Source organism: Maylandia zebra, linkage group LG20 (assembly GCF_041146795.1).
Source record: "Maylandia zebra isolate NMK-2024a linkage group LG20, Mzebra_GT3a, whole genome shotgun sequence".
NCBI classification, from domain to species: Eukaryota; Metazoa; Chordata; class Actinopteri; order Cichliformes; family Cichlidae; genus Maylandia; species Maylandia zebra.
This window is the reverse complement of record NC_135186.1, coordinates 14,039,999-14,047,406: the sequence shown is the minus strand read 5'-3', so window position 1 is coordinate 14,047,406 and position 7,408 is coordinate 14,039,999.

Here is a 7,408-nt window from a genome sequence, read left to right as displayed (position 1 = left end):
AGAATTTGAATCAAAACAACGGAATTAACATGAAAATGACGGAATTTTAATGAAAACAACAGAATTTGAATAAAAAGAGTAGAATTAGAATGAAAACAAAAGCATTTGAATGAAAACAACCGAATTTCAATAAAAAGAATGGAATTAGAATGAAATGAATAGAATTTGAATGAAAACAACGGAATTAGAATGAACAGAACAGAATTTGAATCAAAACAATGGAAGTTGAATGAAAACAACAGAATTTGAATCAAAACAATGGAATTTTAAAGGAAATAACAGAATTAGAATGAAAACAACAGTATTTGAATGAAAACAACGGAATTAGAATGTACAGAACAGAGTTTGAATGAAAACAATGGAATTAGAATGTACAGAACAGAGTGTGAATGAAAACAACGGAATTACAATGTACAGAACAGAATTTGAATGAAAACAAAGGAATTAGAATGTGAAGAACAGACTTTGAATGAAAACAATGGAATTAGAATGTAAAGAAGCGAATTTGAATCAAAACAATGGAATTTGAATGAAAACAACAGAATTTGAATCAAAACAACGGAATTAACATGAAAACGACGGAATTTTGAATGAAAACAACAGAATTTGAATAAAAAGAGTAGAATTAGAATGAAAACGAAAGCATTTGAATGAAAACAACGGAATTTCAATAAAAAGAACGGAATTAGAATGAAATGAATAGAATTTGAATGAAAACAACGGAATTAGAATGAACAGAACAGAGTTTGAATGAAAACAATGGAATTTGAATGAAAACAACAGAATTTAAATGTACAGAACAGAGTTTGAATGAAAACAATGGAATTAGAATGTACAGAACAGAGTTTGAATGAAAACAATGGAATTAGAATGTACAGAACAGAGTTTGAATCAAAACAACGAAATTAGAATGTACAGAACAGAGTTTGAATCAAAACAACGGAATTAGAATGTAAAGAACAGAGTTTGAATGAAAACAACGGAATTAGAATGAACAGAACAGAATTTGAATAAAAACAATGGAATTTGAATGAAAACAACAAAATTAGAATGTACAGAACAGAGTTTGAATCAAAACAACGGAATTAGAATGAACAGAACAGAATTTGAATCAAAACAATGGAATTTGAATGAAAACAACAGAATTAGAATGTACAGAACAGAGTTTGAATCAAAACAACGGAATTAGAATGAACAGAACAGAATTTGAATCAAAACAATGGAATTTGAATGAAAACAACAGAATTAGAATGTGCAGAACAGAGTTTGAATGAAAACAACGGAATTAGAATGTACAGAACAGAGTTTGAATGAAAACAACGGAATTAGAATGTGCAGAACAGAGTTTGAATCAAAACAACGGAATTAGAATGAACAGAACAGAATTTGAATGAAAACAATGGAATTTGAATGAAAACAACAGAATTTGAATGAAAACAATGGAAGTTTAAAACAAACAAAAGAATTAGAATGAAAACAACAGAGTTTGAATGAAAACAACGGAATTAGAATGTACAGAACAGAGTTTGAATTAAAACAATGGAATTAGAATGAACAGAACAGAATTTGAATCAAAACAATGGAATTTGAATGAAAACAACAGAATTAGAATGTACAGAACAGAGTTTGAATGAAAACAACGGAATTAGAATGTACAGAACAGAATTTGAATGAAAACAAAGGAATTAGAATGTGCAGAACAGAGTTTGAATGAAAACAACGGAATTAGAATGTACAGAACAGAGTTTGAATGAAAACAACGGAATTAGAATGTGCAGAACAGAGTTTGAATCAAAACAACGGAATTAGAATGAACAGAACAGAATTTGAATGAAAACAATGGAATTTGAATGAAAACAACAGAATTTGAATGAAAACAATGGAAGTTTAAAACAAACAAAAGAATTAGAATGAAAACAACAGAGTTTGAATGAAAACAACGGAATTAGAATGTACAGAACAGAGTTTGAATGAAAACGACAGAATTAGAATGTACAGAACAGAGTTTGAATTAAAACAATGGAATTAGAATGAACAGAACAGAATTTGAATCAAAACAATGGAATTTGAATGAAAACAACAGAATTAGAATGTACAGAACAGAGTTTGAATGAAAACAACGGAATTAGAATGTACAGAACAGAATTTGAATGAAAACAAAGGAATTAGAATGTGCAGAACAGAGTTTGAATGAAAACAACGGAATTAGAATGTACAGAACAGAGTTTGAATGAAAACAACGGAATTAGAATGTGCAGAACAGAGTTTGAATCAAAACAACGGAATTAGAATGAACAGAACAGAATTTGAATGAAAACAATGGAATTTGAATGAAAACAACAGAATTTGAATGAAAACAATGGAAGTTTAAAACAAACAAAAGAATTAGAATGAAAACAACAGAGTTTGAATGAAAACAACGGAATTAGAATGTACAGAACAGAGTTTGAATGAAAACAACGGAATTAGAATGAACAGAACAGAGTTTGAATCAAAACAATGGAATTTGAATGAAAACAACAGAATTAGAATGTACAGAACAGAGTTTGAATTAAAACAATGGAAATAGAATGTACAGAACAGAGTTTGAATCAAAACAATGGAATTAGAATGTACAGAACAGAGTTTGAATGAAAACAACGGAATTAGAATGAACAGAACAGAATTTGAATCAAAACAATGGAATTTGAATGAAAACAACGGAATTAGAATGTACAGAACAGAGTTTGAATGAAAACAACGGAATTAGAATGTAAAGAACAGAATTTGAATCAAAATAATGGAATTTGAATGAAAACAACAGAATTTGAATCAAAACAACGGAATTAACATGAAAATGACGGAATTTTAATGAAAACAACAGAATTTGAATAAAAAGAGTAGAATTAGAATGAAAACAAAAGCATTTGAATGAAAACAACCGAATTTCAATAAAAAGAATGGAATTAGAATGAAATGAATAGAATTTGAATGAAAACAACGGAATTAGAATGAACAGAACAGAATTTGAATCAAAACAATGGAAGTTGAATGAAAACAACAGAATTTGAATCAAAACAATGGAATTTTAAAGGAAATAACAGAATTAGAATGAAAACAACAGTATTTGAATGAAAACAACGGAATTAGAATGTACAGAACAGAGTTTGAATGAAAACAATGGAATTAGAATGTACAGAACAGAGTGTGAATGAAAACAACGGAATTACAATGTACAGAACAGAATTTGAATGAAAACAAAGGAATTAGAATGTGAAGAACAGACTTTGAATGAAAACAATGGAATTAGAATGTAAAGAAGCGAATTTGAATCAAAACAATGGAATTTGAATGAAAACAACAGAATTTGAATCAAAACAACGGAATTAACATGAAAACGACGGAATTTTGAATGAAAACAACAGAATTTGAATAAAAAGAGTAGAATTAGAATGAAAACGAAAGCATTTGAATGAAAACAACGGAATTTCAATAAAAAGAACGGAATTAGAATGAAATGAATAGAATTTGAATGAAAACAACGGAATTAGAATGAACAGAACAGAGTTTGAATGAAAACAATGGAATTTGAATGAAAACAACAGAATTTAAATGTACAGAACAGAGTTTGAATGAAAACAATGGAATTAGAATGTACAGAACAGAGTTTGAATGAAAACAATGGAATTAGAATGTACAGAACAGAGTTTGAATCAAAACAACGAAATTAGAATGTACAGAACAGAGTTTGAATCAAAACAACGGAATTAGAATGTAAAGAACAGAGTTTGAATGAAAACAACGGAATTAGAATGAACAGAACAGAATTTGAATAAAAACAATGGAATTTGAATGAAAACAACAAAATTAGAATGTACAGAACAGAGTTTGAATCAAAACAACGGAATTAGAATGAACAGAACAGAATTTGAATCAAAACAATGGAATTTGAATGAAAACAACAGAATTAGAATGTACAGAACAGAGTTTGAATCAAAACAACGGAATTAGAATGAACAGAACAGAATTTGAATCAAAACAATGGAATTTGAATGAAAACAACAGAATTAGAATGTGCAGAACAGAGTTTGAATGAAAACAACGGAATTAGAATGTACAGAACAGAGTTTGAATGAAAACAACGGAATTAGAATGTGCAGAACAGAGTTTGAATCAAAACAACGGAATTAGAATGAACAGAACAGAATTTGAATGAAAACAATGGAATTTGAATGAAAACAACAGAATTTGAATGAAAACAATGGAAGTTTAAAACAAACAAAAGAATTAGAATGAAAACAACAGAGTTTGAATGAAAACAACGGAATTAGAATGTACAGAACAGAGTTTGAATGAAAACGACAGAATTAGAATGTACAGAACAGAGTTTGAATTAAAACAATGGAATTAGAGTGAACAGAACAGAATTTGAATCAAAACAATGGAATTTGAATGAAAACAACAGAATTAGAATGTACAGAACAGAGTTTGAATGAAAACAACGGAATTAGAATGTACAGAACAGAATTTGAATGAAAACAAAGGAATTAGAATGTGCAGAACAGAGTTTGAATGAAAACAACGGAATTAGAATGTACAGAACAGAGTTTGAATGAAAACAACGGAATTAGAATGTGCAGAACAGAGTTTGAATCAAAACAACGGAATTAGAATGAACAGAACAGAATTTGAATGAAAACAATGGAATTTGAATGAAAACAACAGAATTTGAATGAAAACAATGGAAGTTTAAAACAAACAAAAGAATTAGAATGAAAACAACAGAGTTTGAATCAAAACAACGGAATTAACATGAAAACGACGGAATTTTAATGAAAACAACAGAATTTGAATAAAAAGAGTAGAAATAGAATGAAAACCAAAGCATTTGAATGAAAACAACCGAATTTCAATAAAAAGAACGGAATTAGAATGAAATGAATAGAATTTGAATCAAAACAATGGAATTTGAATGAAGACAACGGAATTAGAATGTAAAGAACAGGGTTTGAATGAAAACAACGGAATTAGAATGTACAGAACAGGGTTTGAATGAAAACAACGGAATTAGAATGTACAGAACAGAGTTTGAATGAAAACAACGGAATTAGAATGTACAGAACAGAGTCTGAATGAAAACAACGGAATTAACATGAAAACGACGGAATTTTAATGAAAACAACAGAGTTTGAATCAAAACAACGGAATTAACATGAAAACGACGGAATTTTAATGAAAACAACAGAATTTGAATAAAAAGAGTAGAAATAGAATGAAAACCAAAGCATTTGAATGAAAACAACCGAATTTCAATAAAAAGAACGGAATTAGAATGAAATGAATAGAATTTGAATCAAAACAATGGAATTTGAATGAAGACAACGGAATTAGAATGTAAAGAACAGGGTTTGAATGAAAACAACGGAATTAGAATGTACAGAACAGGGTTTGAATGAAAACAACGGAATTAGAATGTACAGAACAGAGTTTGAATGAAAACAACGGAATTAGAATGTACAGAACAGAGTCTGAATGAAAACAACGGAATTAACATGAAAACGACGGAATTTTAATGAAAACAACAGAATTTGAATCAAAACAACGGAATTAACATGAAAACGACGGAATTTTGAATGAAAACAACAGAATTTGAATAAAAAGAGTAGAATTAGAATGAAAACAAAAGCATTTGAATGAAAACAACGGAATTTCAATAAAAAGAACGGAATTAGAATGAAATGAATAGAATTTGAATGAAAACAACGGAATTAGAATGAACAGAACAGAGTTTGAATGAAAACAATGGAATTTGAATGAAAACAACAGAATTTAAATGTACAGAACAGAGTTTGAATGAAAACAACGGAATTAGAATGTACAGAACAGAATTTGAATGAAAACAAAGGAATTAGAATGTGCAGAACAGAGTTTGAATGAAAACAACGGAATTAGAATGTACAGAACAGAGTTTGAATGAAAACAACGGAATTAGAATGTGCAGAACAGAGTTTGAATCAAAACAACGGAATTAGAATGAACAGAACAGAATTTGAATGAAAACAATGGAATTTGAATGAAAACAACAGAATTTGAATGAAAACAATGGAAGTTTAAAACAAACAAAAGAATTAGAATGAAAACAACAGAGTTTGAATGAAAACAACGGAATTAGAATGTACAGAACAGAGTTTGAATGAAAACGACAGAATTAGAATGTACAGAACAGAGTTTGAATTAAAACAATGGAATTAGAATGAACAGAACAGAATTTGAATCAAAACAATGGAATTTGAATGAAAACAACAGAATTAGAATGTACAGAACAGAGTTTGAATGAAAACAACGGAATTAGAATGTACAGAACAGAATTTGAATGAAAACAAAGGAATTAGAATGTGCAGAACAGAGTTTGAATGAAAACAACGGAATTAGAATGTACAGAACAGAGTTTGAATGAAAACAACGGAATTAGAATGTGCAGAACAGAGTTTGAATCAAAACAACGGAATTAGAATGAACAGAACAGAATTTGAATGAAAACAATGGAATTTGAATGAAAACAACAGAATTTGAATGAAAACAATGGAAGTTTAAAACAAACAAAAGAATTAGAATGAAAACAACAGAGTTTGAATGAAAACAACGGAATTAGAATGTACAGAACAGAGTTTGAATGAAAACAACGGAATTAGAATGAACAGAACAGAGTTTGAATCAAAACAATGGAATTTGAATGAAAACAACAGAATTAGAATGTACAGAACAGAGTTTGAATTAAAACAATGGAAATAGAATGTACAGAACAGAGTTTGAATCAAAACAATGGAATTAGAATGTACAGAACAGAGTTTGAATGAAAACAACGGAATTAGAATGAACAGAACAGAATTTGAATCAAAACAATGGAATTTGAATGAAAACAACGGAATTAGAATGTACAGAACAGAGTTTGAATGAAAACAACGGAATTAGAATGTAAAGAACAGAATTTGAATCAAAATAATGGAATTTGAATGAAAACAACAGAATTTGAATCAAAACAACGGAATTAACATGAAAATGACGGAATTTTAATGAAAACAACAGAATTTGAATAAAAAGAGTAGAATTAGAATGAAAACAAAAGCATTTGAATGAAAACAACCGAATTTCAATAAAAAGAATGGAATTAGAATGAAATGAATAGAATTTGAATGAAAACAACGGAATTAGAATGAACAGAACAGAATTTGAATCAAAACAATGGAAGTTGAATGAAAACAACAGAATTTGAATCAAAACAATGGAATTTTAAAGGAAATAACAGAATTAGAATGAAAACAACAGTATTTGAATGAAAACAACGGAATTAGAATGTACAGAACAGAGTTTGAATGAAAACAATGGAATTAGAATGTACAGAACAGAGTGTGAATGAAAACAACGGAAT